Below are 20525 nucleotides of genomic sequence, written 5' to 3'. Positions count from 1 at the left end.
GCCCTTGAAAATCTCACAATATGTTTGGATAAGATTTTAAAAACACAAGGAAAATGATAGCAATTTCAAAATAACAGTTAACACATTAGTTGAAGAAAAGTCACAAGGCACATACAGTAAATTGCCAAATGAATCGACTTTTTTAATATTGTTGTAGGAGAACGGAGGTTGAAGAGACCACCCTGGCTGGGGTGGCCACCAAATATGTTTAGAAAGAAGATCAGTTTTGGCTGGGGCCTAGTAAAATTAGTAAATACTGGTCTCACCTTCAGTTAGAAATTTATACCAAATGTTTGCTTTTTTTTTTTTTAAGATTTTATTTATTTATTCATGAGAGACACAGAGACATAAACAGTGGGAGAAGAAGGTCCTCACAGGTTGCCCGATGTGGGACCCCATCCCAGACCCCAGAATCACACTCTGGGCCAAAGGTAGATGCTCAATCACTGAGCCACCCAGGTGTCCTGTGAATATTTGCTTTTAACTATATTTTAGCTTGCATCCTGCCTTGATCCAAAACTATTGGGACAATTCACATTAATAGATAAGAGCACATATGTACAAAGTGTGGTGAGAATACTCTAGAGGATCATCTAAATAAGCTATTACAAGAAAAGTCAAATGCCCATATTTCTGGGGTGGGTGAAGGGATCTAAAAATGACCAAAAGTCTGTTTCTCTAGAGTCCCTACCAACACTGGATTAGTCTTGTGAGCAGCCACCCGGCCACTCAGAAAATGGAAGACACGCACGGAGACCATTCTAGCACAGACCAGGACCAGAGCCAGACGGAAAGCATTGGCGGCACCATGTGTGGATTCCCCAGCCCACGATGCCCCTGTGGTCTTTCTTAGATCTGAACAGTCCAGCTCTAGGTTGCTCCCATGGAAAGAATCATAAAGAGAAATAAATGTCATGGGGTAGCCTCGATTCCTAGTGTCAAGAGAACCTTCTATGGGGAAGGAGAGACAGGTCTTTCCTCTCTTTGAAAATACCTCCCCAGACACTGGAGACTGAATCCTGCTAATCAGGCTCAAGGGTCTAAGCAGTTTCTGTTAAGACCAGTCCTGAGGGCCTCCGGGGGGTACTCAGCAGAGGGCCTTCCGCTGAGAGTCGCTTGTCTTAGCAAGAAGGTAGGCAGTAAAGTAACAATGGAAATAGTCACTGTTTTTTGAGGCCAAGACGCACAAACTCAACTCTCTTCACCTAATGGCAATGTAGGAATGGCTATGACCACACTCATTCCCAATGTATGCTACTTAGTTCCAATGACAACGAAGGGGATATTTACCTCATACTGTGTTTGGGAAAAACTGAGTTAGAGGCACCTTATCATAGTCAAAAGGACTAGAGATAAGGAGGCCCAGGTTACAGACAGCTTAAAAACATTTAGTAACAGCTTATTTTAGAAGTCACTTCAAAAAATTACAATATTTGTAAATCATCTTTTCGTGAAGCTGAAATACTCAATATGACTCCAATTTTTCAGTATAAAATGAAGGAAACGGTAGAAAATTGCATTGTGGATGGATTCTCTACAAAAAGTCATTCTTCTTCTGGTCCTATTTTTGCTCTCCGCATCACGGACATGATTTTTTTAGTGTGTGTGAAATTATCAGATCTACCACCAAGTAGAAGGAAGCCCTGAGCATAAAGAAAACAACTGCCAAAATTTTGAGGGGGAAAAAAAATCCTCACGCACCTAGAAGAAATTAATTGCCCTGTCTAACTTGTTGATAACAGTGGCAAGAAAAAGATGCTACTCTCATCATTTATTCAAAGCTGCCAAAACGGTATTGGAGACATTGATAAAAAATAACTACATTTGCAATTTAAATAACATAAAATATTTCATTTTTAACTGCTCTCCTCCTTTTATTTCTTGGGCAAATTCATTCCTCTTTTCAGCTTGACTGGGCTGATTGCTCGCCTTCGTTATATACTGTTTGGAATGATTTAAGTTCATTTTTTTTTTTTTAACAGAAACAAAATTGAAAATGGAATTTTTTTTTTAAAAGCCCACATACATTGGTATACTTTGACATACAATTCTTTTTTTTTCTCCAAGACATGCAATTCTTTACTCAAATTTATTATAAGATTTTATTTCGAATCGTAAGCTTTAGAACTTGTACACGTGGAGAAGGGGAGAAAGGGAAGGATTTGACTTATAGTATGAAATAGGATGTCTCTCCTAGAAAAGTCTTCCTGGGTTTCATTTTAATTAACCTGCCTTCGTTTTTATTGTTGTATTATTCAGTTTCACTTTATGGTGCCATTTAGACAGTAAACTTTTCACACATCTGCAGGGACTGATAACAATGAGTTTAATTTAAATTAAAACTATCAGTACAATTTAAAGATACCAGTGCCACTAAGAATATTTTTCTACAATAGCATATATCAGTTCAACGATTTTTTTTTCAAGAAGCCTATAGAAATACTGGAGGTCATGCTGAGAATTTTTACCATTTTCCTTTTTTACACCAAACTGCTCATTTATATTAGGATTTGGAGATCTTTAAGAAACTAAATAGTTCTTGATTCTCAACTAATTTGTTCCAGCTTCTGTAGGACTAGATTAATCCTGAGTTCTATAAGCTATACTGATTATTTGGGATTGTTAGTGTTTAATTGCACTCTTCATTGGAAAAAAAATAGGAATTTTAATTATGTCTTATAAATAGCATTATTTAAATGGCTTTGGGCAGCAAATATATAATCAAGAAGGTACTTAGTGAAACAAAGGAAATACATTTTTCAGCAAAATTGGGGGATAAAGAAATGAATAATATGAGGTAATAAAATACTTTATGGGAAAAAATAGTGTCTGATTGTGTTTCCACTACTTGGAATATTGTTTCACATAAATATGAATTTTAGACCATCCTCAAGTCTGCTAAAATCTCACCTCTGATTATACAACCGTATATTAACATTAGCTTTCTCCGGATTCCTTCACCCTTGCAATTTTAAGCATATTGTTGATTTAAATAACGTCTTGGTTTTCTTCAGATCGCCTATATTCCAGTGTAGGCAGGCATCATGGTTTTCACTGTTCCAGTGCTTTCAATGCTGCATTTGATGAATTGAAAAAAGTGAAGTAAACAGATTTTAATCCATGAATTTATTTTTAACTATACCCTGAAGGAAAATATTACCAGATATCAATGATAGGTGGAAAATATTCAAATAAGCAAAAAATTACCACCTGAGTAAATGAGTCAATAATAAATTTAAAGCCTATTTAACTGCAACACATACAGAGATAACAAATTTTAGCAACTAAAACATACGAAGTAATATATCACAACATTGTGCTGTGCACAGAATTGGGCATTTTCTAGCATTCCTTCACTCATTAAATGAATATTCACTGAGTATCCATTATGTTTTAGTCATTATTTTTAATGTTAATGAGTGCTTTCCTTTGTTTTGGTGGACATGTATGCGGAAGTAACAGAAATAAAAATAAAGCAGCATGAGGGCACAAGGAAAGTTGAGGAGTTGCAATTAATGAGTAAGGTTTTCGGGGAGGATCAAAATCATTTAAGCAGAAATCAGAATAAGGTCGAAGAGTGATCAAGGGGATGTCTGGAATATCAAAGAAAGTGTTCGTTATGCAGTGTGGAGGCAAAGCAAAACCTGTTAGAGATGGGAGTGTCTCTGTTAACAGTGACATTTCAGAGGGTTCTAGAAAGTAATAGGTCATGGATAAAGGAAGAGGAGAAGTAACTTTGCAAGGGGGAGGAAGTCCAGAGGGAGATGTAAGCTTGGCGGTGGGGTGGAGTGATGCTCAGTTGCCCCAGAGATTCACTCAGTGATCAGGTCATTGCTGAAGACCCACAGGGAAAAACCGGAAGAGAGCGAGTCAAGTGGCAGACCCAGAACTCCTGGAAGAGCAAAGGAGGGTAAGAAGGGCCTCAGACGTACTTGTTGAGAAGCACCAACAGCCAAGAACACAAGGAGCCTGGAGCAGGTGGGAACCCTGGAGCTCTCCTAAGACAGCTTACTTGTCCTCCTCTCAGTGCTGAGAATCGTTCGGTCTCCGATGCTCTGTCAATTTCCTTTTTTTGAGATATTAAAAACAATTAAGTGTATAGATCAATGAAATTTTACATATGTACACATCCATGCCATTATTAATCGAATCCAGATGTGCAACGTTCCCAGCACCTTGCAGGCTCTATTATGTCTCTTCTGAACGCCCCCACACAGAAGCAACCACTTTGGGATCTTAGACTGCAGGTCAGTATGCCTGTTTTGAGGTCAGATGAATGGGATCACGTAACATTTACTTTTCTGGGTTTGGTCTTATCATGCAACATAATGCGTATAAGATCCGTCCCGTTGTTTTCATTTTAGTTTGATTTGATTCTATTTTATTCTTTTATTACTGTGCACTGTTCCACTGTGTGACTAAAGCATGGTCTATTTTTTCCCATTTATTATTGAAAGGCATTTGGAATGTTTCCAAGTGTGGGTTATAATGAAAAATACCTGTAATAATCATCCTCATGCAAATCCTTTAGTGAACACAAGCACTTGTTTTTTGTTGGGCATATGCCTGGGTATGGCAATGCTGAGTCAAAGGGGTAGCATATGTTTAGTTTCAGTAGGTATCGCCAGTTTTCTCCAAGATGCTTGTGTAAATGTGTGCTCCTTTCAGCAACGAATGAGAGTTTGAACTGCTCCACATTCTTCATTGTCTATCTAATTTTAAACATTCTGCATTTAAACATTTAAAGACTCTGTGGTATCTCTTTGTGTCTTTAGTTTGCATTTCTCTGATGAAAAATGATGTCGAACACGTTTTTACGTTTGTTGGACATTTCGGTATCTTGTTTTGTGAACTGCCTGCTTGGGTTTTCAGCCCTCCCTTTACCATGGTGTGTGATTTTTCTTAGTAACTTGTAGAAGTGCTTTTTATATTCTGGGTATGGATACTTTGTCAGGACTGATTAAAGTGTCCATTTTTAAATTGAAATTAATGTTTTTTAGATTGAGATGTAATTGACATATAACATCATATCAGTTTCAGTGTAGGACATGATTTGCTATGTTATATATTGTGAAATGACCACCGGGGTAAGTCTAATTAACATCCACCACCATGCATAGTTAAAATATCTTTTCTTATACCATTTATTGAAGAGACTGCTTAAAAATTTTTTTTTAGATGAACTGCAGTGGTGATATTGCCATAAGCCAGGTGACACTATATGCATAAGTTTGTTCTTGTCTCTCTATTTTGTTCCATTTATTCTTGCCAGGATTGTTCCTTGCCAGTACTTTTAGTTTTCCAGCTTTGTTCATCTTTTATGTTGCCTTAGCTATTCTAGTTTCTTGGAGTTTTTTATTGGAAAATTCAGAATCAGCATTTCAGTTTCTACAAAAAAATGAACACACACACAAACAAAAAGTACGCTCGGATTTTTATAGGCAATGCTTTGAATCTATAAATCACTTAGGAGAAGACTAATGTCTTAACGAGATTTAGGGTTCTAACCCGTTAATATGCTATGTTCCTCCATTTTACTTAATTTTTCTTTAAGTATTTTGCAGTTTTCAATGCAGAGGCCTCATCTTTCATTACATTTGCTCCTAAGAATGCAGTGCTGTTTAGTAATTTGTAAAAGGGGTTTGTTTTTATTATTTTCTTTGGAGCTATTTTTTGCTAGAACCTATTGTATATTGATCTTGCATTAGAATTACACTCACATATAAATAGTAATAATTAAATAATTTTGATTTTCTACATATAAGTCAATAGCATATAATAAAAGTTTGTTTCTTTTAATTATTTATATCTTTTATTTATTTATTGTTCTAATTGTTATACTGGGTAGTGAGTGCTTCCAATAGAAGGTCAAATAAAAATGTCTTGTTTTCCATTTCAGGGTGTATTAAATTTTTCACAATTGCCTATAACATTTTCTTCAGAATTTTTTTTTAGTTATCTGTTGTCAAGTCAGAAAACTCCTTTTTATTCTTTGTTTGCTCATAGTTTCAACCATGAATGGATGTTAAATCTAACCAAATTACTTTTTTTTATTTATTGTGAAAATAATATTATTTTCTTTTCCATGAATCCTTTTCATATATTTTTGGTTTTTATTTGTTTTAATCATGTTTAGGACTTTAAAAAAAATTATTTATTCAGGAGAGACACAGAGAGAGGCAGAGACACAGGCAGAGGGAGAAGCAGGCTCCCTGCAGGGAGCCCAAAGTGGGACTTGATCCTGAGACCCGGGATCACGCCTTGAGCCCAAGGCAGACACTCAACTGCTGAGCCCCCCAGGGGCCCCCCATGTTTAGGACTTTTGTCTAAGATAATGAGGAATATTGTTCTATAATTTTGTTTTTGGTGATGTCCTTATCAAGTTTTTATGATAAGGTATTTTGGTTTCATGAAATATATTGGGGAGCATTCTCTCTTGCTATTCTCTGAAATATTTTTGTAAAATTTATCTTCTTTCTTTCTTAAATAAATGTATAGAAGAATTCACCAGCACAGCTACCTGGACCTGGAATTTTATTTAGAGGAAGATTCTTTTTTATTAATTAAATTTCTTTAACAGTTTTAGAAACATTTATGTTTTTTGTTTCTTGTGTCATTTATGTGAATCTGTTTTGCAAGGAATATGTCCATTTCATCAACATTTTAAAATTTATTGGCATAGAGTAGCTTATAACCTTATTAATGGTTGAAAGATCAGTAGTGATATTCTCTCTTTTGTTTCTACTTTTGATGATTGGTTATTTTCACTTTTTTTTCTATTTATTAATAGAGTTGAATTTTTTTCATTTTTTCTCAACTAACTTCTGGCTTTATAGATTTTTCTTTCCTTTAAATTACATTTATTTCATTTATTTTTGTTTTATCTTGATTAATTTATTTATGCTAGCTGTTTGAGTTTACTTGGCTCTTCTCTTTTCTAGATTCTTGAGATTGAAGCTCAGACAGTTTATTTTTATTTTCCTTCTTTTCCAATATGCATTAAGAATAAGAATTTCCCCATAAATTTTGCTTTAGCTTTATCCAACAAACTCATTGCTTTGTCATTTTGATTACTAATGTAAACTCTGTGTGTCTTTAACCTATATTTGTCCTTGTTACTAATTCTGTAGCTTCCCTTCTAACACATTACTTCCTGCTTATAATTTCTATTTCCCGCTTTCTTTCTTAACATCTTTCAGCTTTGTAGTCTAACTACCAAACAGTTGCTCTCTATTCTCTGTTTTCTGTTCCAAATCTATGTGAGCAATTGTCACAGAAATTATCTGTTAACTACTGAATATTGGACACCTTATAACTTGTCTGCCTTTCTATCAGTGCATATCTCTGGTCTGAGTAGCCAGCATGGGTAGAGAAATCAAATAATGATTCCTGTCTGTATTGCTTGCCAGGCCTATGGCAATAAAATACCACAAAAGGGGTGTTTAACCAACAGAAATGTATTGTCTCACACTTTTGGAGGCTAGAAGTCAAAGTGTCAGCAGGGTTAGATCCATCTGAAGGCTGTGAGTATGAGGAAGAATGACTCTCCCTTAGTTTTTGTGGTGTGCTGGCGACTTTGGCACTCCTTAGCTTATATGTATCTATCTTCATCCTCACGTGGTGTTTTCCCTATGTGTCCATCTGTGTCCAAATTTCCCCTTTTTATGAGGATGCCATTCATTCACCTGCAATGATCTAAATTCCAAATAAAGTCATATTCTGAAGAAGTGAAGGTCAGAAATTCAGCATATGAATTTGAGGAGTCGGGGGCACAAAGTCAACCAATAACATCACCCACAGATGTTACTCCTGAGAAAAAAGGGTCATGAAGTGAATCCTAAATTATCATTACCATTATTAGTATTAAGCACTTATTTTGTACAAACATTTTAAGAAATAGCTCAATCATCAAAAGGAATGCATGAGGAATTGTGATTATCTTTCTCTTGTATCAACTTCAACTGTACCCTCTATACTCTGTGATCCTAGTGCTATGATTCTAAGAGCTACATTCCTCATACTCACTTGCCATTTGGCTTCCTGTTTGATTCTGCTAAGAAATCATTAAAGGAGGATTGGCATGTGGGATGTGTTACATGTTTAGTCCAGGCACATAAATAAAAGGGACTAAACCAAAGCAGAAAGTGCACGCTGAGGCATGTAAAACAAAATGGAATCTTCAGAAGAGGAAGAGAGTCACATGATGATGAGCTGGTGAGTAAGAAAAATGTGGCTATTATCTGAGAGGGTAAGAAGCCCAAAGAAAACTTGCAAAAATGAAAAATAAGCATGACCACATGTGGTACTGGTGACTGGGTGATGCTAGTTCGGTTGAACCATCGTCTCAGTGATGGAAATGGATGTGCCTGGAAATAAGGTGCTTCCATTATCCACTGAGTGGCTTTTCTTCTGTGCTAACTAATCAACTGAATCAATGTGTTAGATGGATGTGAGTGATAGGCCACAGTTTTTTATTTATTTATTTTTTTAATTTTAATTTTAATTTTAATTTTAATTTTAACTTTTAGGCCACAGTTTGAGTGCAGTATTGTTTACTAGCTGATAGTGAGATGGGGAAAAATCAAGTATCTAGCTTCTATTGTAGGTATCAATTAAATGTGGTCTTCTTTAAACTTTAGAGAATGACTCAGATGATGACAAAATCCAGTAAAGATCATTAAGATGATCAGAGTTCAAAGTAGGTATTTTTTGCTCCCAACCAGGGATGATATGTATCCCCAAAAAGCTGATGGTTTTGTTGTTGTCATTAGAAGTACAGAAACTTTAAATCTGTAAGTAAGTAAAGCCATTGATTTTACCCTCAGAAATTTGTTGGAAAATTTTCCTCTTCCAACAGATAAATGTTATTTCCATTTTCATAAACTCTCACAATTTGAGGTATAAAGTTCTCTTTTAGTTAATTGGCATGTGTTTTATTTTTTGATGTGCAGTGAAAATCCCCGTTAATTACTTTTTCTATTTAAATAATGAATCTCCCCATTGCCACTTGAGTAATTTACTTATATATATGATAATTCCTGGATCACATTGAATTTATTTATATTCTAGGGTGTGCTTCTGTCCTATAAGTCCTCTTACATTAATCCACCTTTCCATTTTTTTCTGGTACCAATGACTTTCCTTCCATAGATAATGTAGACAAAAACATATGAAAACAAGAAATCTCTAAAATATATTTTGACTCATAAGGCACATTTTAATAATGAAATTAGTATAGCAGAATGTATCAAAATTTATCTCAGAAACTAATGCACTTTTTATACTATTGTCCTTAAAAGTTGACAGTTTTACATATTATAAATGAAAGTGTGTATAATCGATTATCTCTTTTTAGGGATATGGAAAAGAAAATTAATAAATGCTCTAGTTTTTTTACCTGATTGTCTGGAGTGCAGGGATATGGCAGGAGATGGCCAGGGCAGACCCCAAAACTATTGTGCTTCAACCTAGAATATTGGGGGATTTGAGATTCTGGCAGAAAATTTTATGGAGTGGGACCTCACACCCCTCCCCAGCATGGTAGCGATTCCTCAAACCTATTTTTGCAAAAGCAAAATCAAGGAAAACAGAAACCCACTAATGAGCTTAGCTATTAATGAAGCCTCTGCTAAGGGAAAGGGAGAGTTCACACACCCCAGAAGAAAATGGAGAAGAAATCGTGTCACCCAGCGATTTCCCATAACTTTATCCCCCTACATCCCTGAGACGGGAAGCTCACCTAAATAAAACCATGGAGCTGCCAGATGTGACTGGGACACCTGAAAGATCTAGATATTTTGGCTTCATTTTCCTCATTGAATCCACAGCCTCCCACCACCTCCCACACTGCAGCAATGATTATAGCACTGAGGTATTGACAGTGATTTTCTAGAAGACTCAAGAGATCTCAGGGGAGGTACTAACACTAGGGTGCCAGTCACTGAACAATTGGAACACAATCTGCTTCTCATTTATCTCTCAGAAAAAGCAAGTTACTTAGGAAAAATCAAAAAGTCCTAAACCCAGTAAAAGGACCTCTATTTTCGAGGGCATTGCTCCTGAGATAGTTTTAATAAACCCACATCCGAGGGAGGGAGTAAGGAGGAGAGAGTTATTGGGGGTAGACTTTTCACACTCATTTATACGTTCATATTATGCAAAACTGAGGTAACAATCATTATTTATATGTGTTTGCATCAAAATTCCAGTCCTGAAAGAGTTTAAAGAATTATTCTCATTCAAATAAAGGCAGTGATTATTAAATTATCAACTGATTAAATGATTACAATATTTCAAATAACAGAAATATGACTCTTGACTCCCTTCATATTTAATATTCTATCTATAAAACCAAACTGCCTCATTGCTCATTATAAAGTAATAATGGTTCCTGGGTTGTAAATCCCTTGACCTGGTCAAGCTCATTTCCTACATTCTAAATTCTGTGTTCAAGAATTACTAACCTCCACAAATCTTCTAATCATAGTAATTATAATAGTAAAACTTTGACAAAATTAGATGATGGGCTTTATCAAATCAGAGAAAATTAGGCAATATAATACTGCAATCTTTATACGAGCAAATAGAACAACATAATATTCCTCTACAAGTTCTTGATTAGAAGAGATTTCTGGACTCCTCTTATAGGATTTTTAAGACAGTCAAATTGGAATGGAATATTGTTTAAGTGAAAATATGAATGTATGAAAACTAGTTTAGGATGAGTTTTTTTTCCAGTTTTTGTTTGAACAGCCAGATCTACAGCCTCCAATAGAACGCAGAACTTTTCATTAACTGCTTAGAACGTAATTATTCTCTGTCTTATCTAAATATTTAAGAAACTATTTAATGGGACCCACATATATTGTGTGTAGTGGGAGTGTGTGTGTTTATACATGATAAACATAGGTTTCTCAACTATCCAGGTACCTATTTTAGTCTTTTAAAACCATCTATTCATCCTAAACATTTAAACATATCCACTACATGTTAAGAACACAGAGCACATTTTGAAGTTTTGGTACAAGATCACCTTTTTGTTCTGAAAACACTGTTGTCTCATTTCTAGCCTCATACTGTATGTTTTCTTTTCCTCATTCTATCTTTGGATAAGGATTGTTTCTGATTAAAACTTTGAGATAGGATAATTAGTGGGATAATAATTGGTATTCTTTCTTTCTTTCTTTCTTTCTTTCTTTCTTTCTTTCTTTCTTTCTCTCTTTCTTTCTCTTTCTCTTTCTTTCTTTTTTTTTTTTTTTTTTTTTTTTTTTTTTGCCTTTTCCATTTTTAAGAAAGTGATCAAGACTTTTTGAGAACATTTTCCTTAAGGTAAGGCCAAAATGAGAATTTGTATACAAAAATCTGCCTTTTTGGATTTTTGCTTTATAAACTTTGGACTAACCAAAATCATAATTATAGGATATTTCAGAAAAGGAGGTGAAAAAAGGGTACAATTTAAAAAAGAGAGAGAAGATGGGGATTGATTCTGAGTTCTGGGAAGAGATTGACTATGTTTCCCCAGAGTCTTAAACTTACAAGAACTCTATAATGCCCCATGGAACAATTTAGGAAGATGGCAGAAAACAAAATTACTATCCTTGGAAGAGAAATGAAAAGACGGTACATTTCAGGGGACCACTGTAAGATCAAACCCTGAAGATGTCAGGGTCAAAAACAATGTACTGGAGGCCAATAGAATACTTTTCTAGTGAAGATTGTAGACCCATTTTCTACTTTTCCACAGTCTTTTAGGTTGTGAACAGGACATAGATGAAACCCGACAATGACTATAGAATGGGTTATAATTTATTTAAAGGAAAATATTAAAAGAAGAATATTTCTGGCAGAAATTACTTTGGGTTCCAATTAATATACAATCCCAATTCATCTTCTGTAATTGAACTTAAAGAAACATTTATCTTTTTTTTTTTTAATTTTTGGTAAGGACTGATGTTGGTGTAATACAATATTAAGAAATATTTAGTGGGGAGGCACCTGGGTGGTCCAGTCAGTTAAGCGTCTGCCATCTGGTTAGGTCATGATCTCAGAGTCCTGGGATTGAGCCCCACATTGGATTCCGTACTCAGCGGGGAGTCTGCTTCTCTCTCTCCCTTTGCCTCTGCCCCCCACTCATGCTTGCTCTCTCTCTCTCTCAAATAAATATTTTTTTTAAAAGAAATGTTTAATGAGTTTGTCAAATGATCAAAGAAAATTCAGGACTGTAGCTATAGTTGTCCTGTGAATAAATTATATGGTAAGTCATTTTGTAGATATAGCTTAATATAATGTATAAGTATTTTAGTTTCATCTTAAAACTTCAGTTAAAAAGGGTCAAGTCTTTAAATGTTCTCTTTGAATGGTTGGTTTATAGTTAGGTACTATTTCAAATAATGTAACTCTTTTATTTCTTTACATTATTTACATACATCTCTAAAAATGTCATCCATCTTCTTATAATTTTGTATAAGAAAAAGTAAAAAAATGGGATCCCTGGGTGGTGCAGCGGTTTGGCGCCTGCCTTTGGCCCAGGGCGCGATCCTGGAGACCTGGGATCGAATCCCACATCAGGCTCCTGGTGCATGGAGCCTGCTTCTCCCTCTGCCTGTGTCTCTGCCTCTCTCTCTCTCTCTCTGTGACTACCATAAATAAATAAAAATTTAAAAAAATTAAAAAAAAATATTCTAAAAAAAAAAAAAGAAAAAGTAAAAAAAAAAAAAATAGTAGCAAGAATGGACAAGAGTTGGGACTCCTGGGTGGCTCAGGGGTTGAGCATCTGCCTTCGGCTACGGTCATGACCCCAGTGTCCCGGGATTGAGGCCCATGTCGGGCTCCCCACAGGGAGCCTGCTTCTCCCTCTGCCTGTGTATCTGCCTCTCTTTGTGTCTTTCATGAATAAATAAATAGATAGATCTAAAAGAAAAAAAAAAAAGAATGAACAAGAGTTTTTCTTCTTTTTCCACTTATATCATTTACTCTGGTGCTTCACATCATTTTGTAATTTCATCTTTTTAGTCTGTTCTTATCTCTTTAAAAATGTCTTTGCTATACATGTTGCTTCATTTTTGTCTCATGATTAAAGGTTTTACTAGAGAAAACTATCAGATTTGGTAAGCTTAGTCTAGTTCATTTGTTATACGTAAAAATATTTTTTATAAGAATAAACACTCCACTATAGATAATTTTCATTAAGTGAAAAACTCTGAATAATGTCATGTTCTACGAATAGTTATGAAGATAAAGGAAACCTATAAATCATATCGGATGTAAACGTAAAATATATTTAGCATGATATGCAGCCTGAATCATAGTAAAATAGATCTAATTTTTATTTAATGGAAGTATTTAATATTTAATGGAAGTCAATTTCCCATAGAAAATATATTGCTTACCGTAAGTATTTTATAGTGCTTCCCTAGCCTATAAAATCTTGCCTTTGCTCTTCCAACTATTTGGAAGCTAGTTTTCTTCCATAATTTGTTTAATCTCTTTTTACAACAAAAACTTTTCCTGAGATGTTCGATTATATTGATCTCTTCCTTTCTTGAATTTCATTAATGCTGTCCATTTTATAGAATTTATCACTTAATACAATGCTAGGTGTATGCTTTGGAATTTTCTCTGCTATGTGGAATTTTAAGCAGTTCTTATTTCTAGAACTTTGTTTTTTCCCCTTAAATACAAAACAAAAGCAATATAATAAAATTGAAATAACTTATGTGTGTACAGAGATTTTCACCAAATTTAGTTGAAGAAAGTATGTAAAATTAAATATGTACAATTAATAAGAAAATATTTTTGTTGAAAATGGTCAGTGAGCAGATTTATTCATTTATTTATTCAAGTAAAATTTATTGAGGGCCTGTTATGTACCAACCACTGGATTAGTTTCTAGGGATTGATGATCTCTGCTTTCATGAACCATACTTTTCTATGGAAATACTGATAACTTAAAAATAAATAAAATTACATTAAATGGGATAAGTTCTATAAAGAAGCATTTACATTGTGCTATAAAGATCTAAGAGGAAGAGGGAGGAGACCAGGTAACATTAATAAGATCTACACAATGAAAAGATCAGGCAAGCATTCACAGAGCTTGAAAAAGCACATTTCATGTGGATTTATTAGAAAATAAAATTAATTATTCTAGAATTCTCGGAGGGTCAATGTAGTTAAGGCTTCATGAGCCAGCCAGATAGTGGTGGTACATGGAGTTGATCAGATAATGAAGGTTGTTGTGTCCAGGTAAGGAGTTCGAATTCCACATCAGTTACAGGAAACTTCTGATGGCTTTTTAAACAGGAAAATAGCATGAAGCCATATTCTTAAGGGATTCCTTTTGCTGCTTGAAAAGAATAAGTAGATAACTATTGCCATAGCCTAGGTAAAAACTTATGGCAACTGGGACTAGGAAGGTGTGTAGAAAGATGAATAAAAGTGAATATTAAAGTAAATTTTGGTTGTAGAAACATGAAAACTTGCTAAAAATTTGGATATGAGTAAGAAAGCAAATGGAAAAGTCAATGATTAGCCTAAGCTTTGTCTTTATCACATTAGTATAAATCGCAATTTACCAAGATGGCTACTTGTAAGGGTGGGGTTACGTTAGAGGATGGAATAATCAAAGGCATAGTTCTGGACAATCTAAATTTAAGATCTTAAAATCTTTTCTAAGTTAGAATATGAAATAAGCTGTTAAATATGTATAAAAGTAACTCAGGAAAGAGGTCTGGACAGAGCTCAATTTGAAAATTATAAGTCTAAAAAAAAGAAAATTATAAATCTATATATGGCCTTCAAGTAAGGGGACTATATAATATTAATTATATTTAATATTTATTAAGGGCTTACTCTTGCTAAACACTGTTACATTCATTGTATTTATCATCATATAGAATTCTCATAATTTTATCATATTTGTTCTATGCGCATTGTACAATGAAAAAAATCTTAGTTTTAAAGGGGACAAACCAAGGTACCTCTTAATGAAAATATTGGAAAATCTAGTTCCATCTGGATTAAACTACATAGAAAATGTAAAACTGGAGATAAACATGGCTTTATATGAGGATAGATATGCTATCTCAGTAATGTCACCAAGGACATTTTTTTCCCCACCATTCTATTATGTTTTTATATTAGGGGTTTCATTCTAATCCTGACTCACCTCGAGATTGAAAAGAACTGCCAGGAGCTCTAATCTTCCATGGTTTGTATCCAGGAGAGAAGGAGCATCTTTTTCCTAACTTTCACATCAAAATCCTAAAATTCATTTTGAGTCCACGTAGCTCAACCATATCTATCTTCAAATCAATCTCTGTTTTCTTGGACTTCAGGAGGACCCCAGGACAGCAAGAAGGAAGATGTGTGGCATCAGATGATTCTAAATTCCCTAGGACATACCTACTGGAGCTGCTGCTGAAATCAGAGGTGGGCTGAAGTTTTGGGGCTCAGGGTTCCAGAGACAGTTCGCTCTATAAATAGGAGAGAATTGGGGGAACATAGATAAGGACAGAAAATGGAACCAGGAATTAAGCCAGCATTACAAATGCACGTAACGAAACTCCTTTGATTTGTTAAAAGTTGTCTAACAATTGACAGGGAAAATAAAAATATAATCAGTTCCACAACTGCAGAAACCAATCATAAGACAAAATGAAGATAATTAATAATAAGAGGAACAGTTTTAAGTATTCAATACCCCTCTCCCAAATAAACTCAAGGTGCACCTAAAAGAAGGGTCTATGCAATGTTATGCGTGATATCCTCAATGATGCCTTGACAAAAATCTACTCGTAGGTTATATACAGAGTTCCCTGTACTGGACAATGGCATTGCACTAAAATTCAACTCGGGATAAGAAATCCGCAGATGCAGCTTGCTGATAATCAGAATTAATCTCAGGGTAGGTCATTAGTGTATCTGAAGAAATGGATGAGCTGAAGAGCCTTTAATATTTTAAAGCATTGTTTTCCTTAAAAAAAAATTATAACTTTTACAGGCCAAGATTTACATATTTTAAATATATATATTTTTATATTCACTCATGAGTGCTAAGAAACAATAAAACATACAAAGGGAGCAAACAGAGACGCTTGGTTGGCTCAGCATTTAGCACCTGTCTTCAGCCCAGGGCATGACCCCAGGGGGGTCCCAGGATGGAGTCCCACATCGGTCTCCCTACAAGGGGCCTGCTTCTCCCTCTGTCTGTGTCTCTGCCTCTCTCTCTCCATGTCTCTCATAAATAAATAAATAAAATCTTTAAAAAATAAATAAGTAAATAATCCTATTTAAAAAAAATAACAAAAGGGAGCAAACAGTTTTAAATTAACAATTAGCTCAATATGATTCTATACTGTAACTTGGATGGGAACAAAACTAAGCACGTAAACCTAGTGCAATGGTAAATTGCATTAACATAAGTAGGATGTCTGGACTGGTGATAGTCCCGTTCTGCTCGGAGCGTGTCTCAAACCATACCTGCATCACCGGTTCAAACTCTGGCTGCCTAAATTTTAGACAGATATTGGCTGACGAGCAGCTCAAGAGGCAAATCACAAGGGTGATTTCAAAGTGCTAACTGCATTTTACCAAACACGGTTAATATAATTGGGGAGGCTTAATTTTTGGTCACAGGATGATAGAACTTAAAAGCCAGTTTCCAAGATGTGTGAACTGAGACCGTAAAGAAGATTTGCCAGTTGTGTGAGTGACCTAAGAGGCCGAACTAGGGCCAGAGTGTGAATGTACAAGATAGAGTTCTACTAACTAGAGGGAAGGCCTACATAGTAGTCAGAAACTCCAAAAATGGGATAGACTTTATCAGAAAATAATGGATTCGTGTCCTTGAAGAAATGTCAGTAAGAAAAGATGTAGGTGAGAGATGGTCCATCTTTTGAATATACAGTAAGTGACAATAAGGTGCCTCAGAGCACTAAAAATCTGTCATTTGGGTCAGCATTCAAAGCTCTGCTTACTTATTAGTATTAATTTGGTCAACATTTTTTTTTCAATCAAATACTATATGCTTTGTTCATTTTTAAGCATTGGACGGTATAGCAATAAATAAGAAAGGGAAAGCTCCTCTGAGGCACACCCTATTTAGGAGGAGTTGGCGAATACAAATGAGCAATAAGCAAATATATAATTGGAAGAAAAAGGAAGTAGGAAAATGTGCAAAATCTCCATACCACTGGAGGAATTTTTAACAATTTTTTTGAGAAAGAGAGTGCCTGGGCTGGGCTGGGGGGTGGGCAGAGGAAGAGAGGGAACCATAAGCGGCCTCACACCCAGAGCAGAGCCCCATGTGGAACTCGCTCTCATGACCCTGGGCTGAAATCAAGGGTCGGATGCTTAACTGACTGAACCACCCGGCGCCCCTGGAGGAATGTTTTTGATGTGACAGCGGCTCCCCACCCCCCTCTGGTTGTGAGGACTGTTGCATCCACCTTCTTCTCTAGTGGGTCCTGTCCGGGGATGTCTTGTGTCTCTCACTTCCTGCCATTGAATTCATCCTTATGGGGTTGTCTCTGCTGGTCTCTCTCATCTCTCATTTGTTTAGGTCTGAGTGCCGCGTAAGTCTCTATACTGATGGGATGAACACTGTAGTTACACGGACAGGTAATGGGATTACAGGTGGGACGTAGTAAAGCCCTGGACAAAGATAAATCAATCTGCCAATGATGGCTCCTCTGAGTAGAAACATCATTATATATTTTTTAAATTCAGTATCAAAGTTACTAAAGCTTTGGGTCTCAAAGCATGATCTGAAAGGCACCCACATAAGAATCACAAAAATACTTGTTTAAGGTCCAGATCCCTGCTCCTGTGAGTCACAGTTGAATGCTTGTAGAGAGAGGCTGTCAATCACTATTTGGAAGGTTTATTTATTTTAGAGGCAGAGAGAGAGAGTGCATGCGGGGGGAGGGGCAGCGGGACAGGGAGAGAAATCCTCCAGCAGACTCCTCGCTGAGCTCGGAGCCCGACTAGGGCCTCCACCCCAGGACCCTGACATCAGGACCAAAGATGAAATCAGGATCCGGATGCTTAACCAACCGAGTGCCCCTTTCAATCATTACTTTAGGCGACCTTTTCAGGGATATGCTAACATTTTAAAACCTCTGAATTAAGGAATAAGAACTCAATCAATTAAAAAAATAATAAAAAAATAATAAAAAAAAGATGAGTAGCTTAAAGGGAAACTTCTTAGAAATGTGAAAAATACAGAATTTCCATCTGCAAGAGCCAAAGAGAAGAAGATATGACCCTTGCAGGCCCATGGCTCTGGTACCTACAGTAAGTCAGGAGCCGTCTCAGCCTCCTCACAGTTATAAATAAGGCACAGAGACCATGCCTTCCCCTATTGGAGCCAGTAGGGGATGCCTCCCCAGAGAGGATTCTGTTGATATCTAATGACATAATATAAAAGATCAGACTAAAGCTAGAACTCATTTTCTAGAAAACAGAATCTTTCTATCGTGGCCTACAGGAATTTATGAAAAAAATTAAAAACGGCTTATTGATTCGTTTGAAACCTGGCCATATTATGTGCTAATTGTCACACGCCTACTTACGCAAACTTCCTATCTATGTTGTGAGTTCCTCGAGGAAAACCTTCTTCAATAATCTTTCTTGTATGTAACTGAGAGAGCTTAAAAATACTCAGCACGTAGTGAATACTTAATAAATACTCAGTTTTGCCTGATGCCAAAGTCAGTGAAACCTCTGGACGGTTGGCCAAGTGAGGATTTTTCTAGGGTGATTCAGAAATGAAGACAAGGCTTTTATGTGTATTATAGTTAGATCTGTACAGAGAGTCAGATTGTCCTAAATGTCTCATTGTCCCTAAATGTCTTATATTGCGAGAGACAGAAGGAAAGAAAAAGACAGAGAAAGAAGGAAAGAGAGAGGGGAGGAAGGGAGGAGAGAAAGAAGGAGAAGGAGAGAGACATTTAGGGACTTGATTTATTTACCATTAAAAAAAGAAAAAAAAAAAACACAATAGTGGTAGATCATAAAAGTCCCCTTACCAATATGTTGAAGACAAGAGAGCTGCTGATTAAACTCTGCGTGACTTTTGAGAGAACACAGTGCGTTAGACTCACTGAAGATCTCCAGTGACACCGGGGCAGGCCTTGTAGATCAAGAGACGCGCTAGCCACGCTGTCCCTTGGTCTTCGCGGTTTTGATTCTGTAATTTATGACAAAACTAAGAATGAGGTGTGAGGATTCAGTACGGAGCAAAAAGCTAAGTGGCAGTTAGGTGAGTGAAGTGGAGTCTTTTTTGTTTGGAGGCAGAACTTCTCCAGTATTTTTCTCTGTATCTTTGAATCGAACTAGTCAGACTTGGCATAGCTCCGTGGTGCTGTAATCGGAACAACCCATCCTCGTGGACGCCTCTAATTACACTGTCATGGAAATTAGTTGTGGCTGATGGGTCGGACTCAGGTCAGGAATATTTTCTAATGCTTCTGCCACGGAGAGTCCAGCCAGGGCCTGATGCTGTTGAGGCCGCCCCCCGAGTCCATCCACATGTGCCAAAGCCCAGGGGACAGACCTTACTAACTCCGACTAGGACTCTGAGAGTCATTTGTGCGAAGCCCAGGAACGCAATATCTTGCAGGTTCAAAGGTAAAGTCTTAGAGAATCCTATAATGATGTTCAAAAAAAGGAATCAGGACGCTTTTGAGATATTGCAAGTCCTTAGGATGGACTACCACGGATCCACCGGGGAATCAGATTTACACCTAACGACTTCAAAGATCAATGCTTAAGGAAATATAGATATTGCTCTCAGTTTTAAAGTTCCTACTGGAGACATTAGCCATCGGAGATTAAGTTCATAAATTCAAACAGAGAGATTCAATTGCCAAATGTTTAAGAACCAGATTAAAAAGATTAGCAGGACTGAAGGATTTAGTGCGGGGCAGTGTGATCTTTTTCATGCATACGTCAACGACACAGCGCTTAGTGAGTTTTATGTCTCCAGCTATAGCAGGGGAAGGAATTATGAAACTGTGCAATTAGAACCTTTTTTTTTTTTTTTTTTTCCCTGTGATTGCATCCTCGGTCCTGCTTCTTAGGTCGAGGATGCTGTGTTGAAGAAAGCGGCAAGTGTCTGGCCTCGCCTAGCCGGCCTGTTGGGTTAGTATCGTCCATCTGCCCGTCTGTCTGCTAATGTCTGCATCTATCCGTCTACCCAGAAAAGATTTAGCTCGGTCCCTTGACGCTTTCTTCAGAAAATAGCAGACAAAATTTAGCAGTCTGTAAATTTGCATTGGGTTATAGTTTGCCAATCATAAAAGTAGTTGCATCCCAAGGAGGCCATATTTGATTGGGGAAAAAATTCAGATTACATAATATTGAGTGGTTAAGAGGCTTAGAGGGGATACACGGTATTTATTCCATGATCATAGCTAAAGAAGAAATCTGACTTAGTGAAAAAAGAGTGGGCCCACCGTGCCAGGCCAGTGCAGGGGGACTTCCGCCGGTTTTCCATCGCGGTGGTAGTGCCCTCACATCGCATT

At 36.4% G+C, this 20525-nt stretch overlaps 1 long non-coding RNA gene across 1 annotated transcript in view; it reads left to right on the top strand.

The window, feature by feature from the left end:
- The window catches only part of LOC112658617 (uncharacterized), a 110408-nt gene that overhangs the window by 41468 nt on the left and 48415 nt on the right, over positions 1–20525 (top strand). Inside the window, exon 2 of the long non-coding RNA XR_003135830.3 lies at positions 15336–15429. This is a non-coding gene — a long non-coding RNA (uncharacterized LOC112658617). The remainder of the gene's footprint in view (positions 1–15335; positions 15430–20525) is intronic.

This window comes from Canis lupus, chromosome 12 (assembly GCF_003254725.2).
Source record: "Canis lupus dingo isolate Sandy chromosome 12, ASM325472v2, whole genome shotgun sequence".
Taxonomy (NCBI): Eukaryota; Metazoa; Chordata; class Mammalia; order Carnivora; family Canidae; genus Canis; species Canis lupus.
This window is presented reverse-complemented; position numbering and strand designations above follow the sequence as displayed.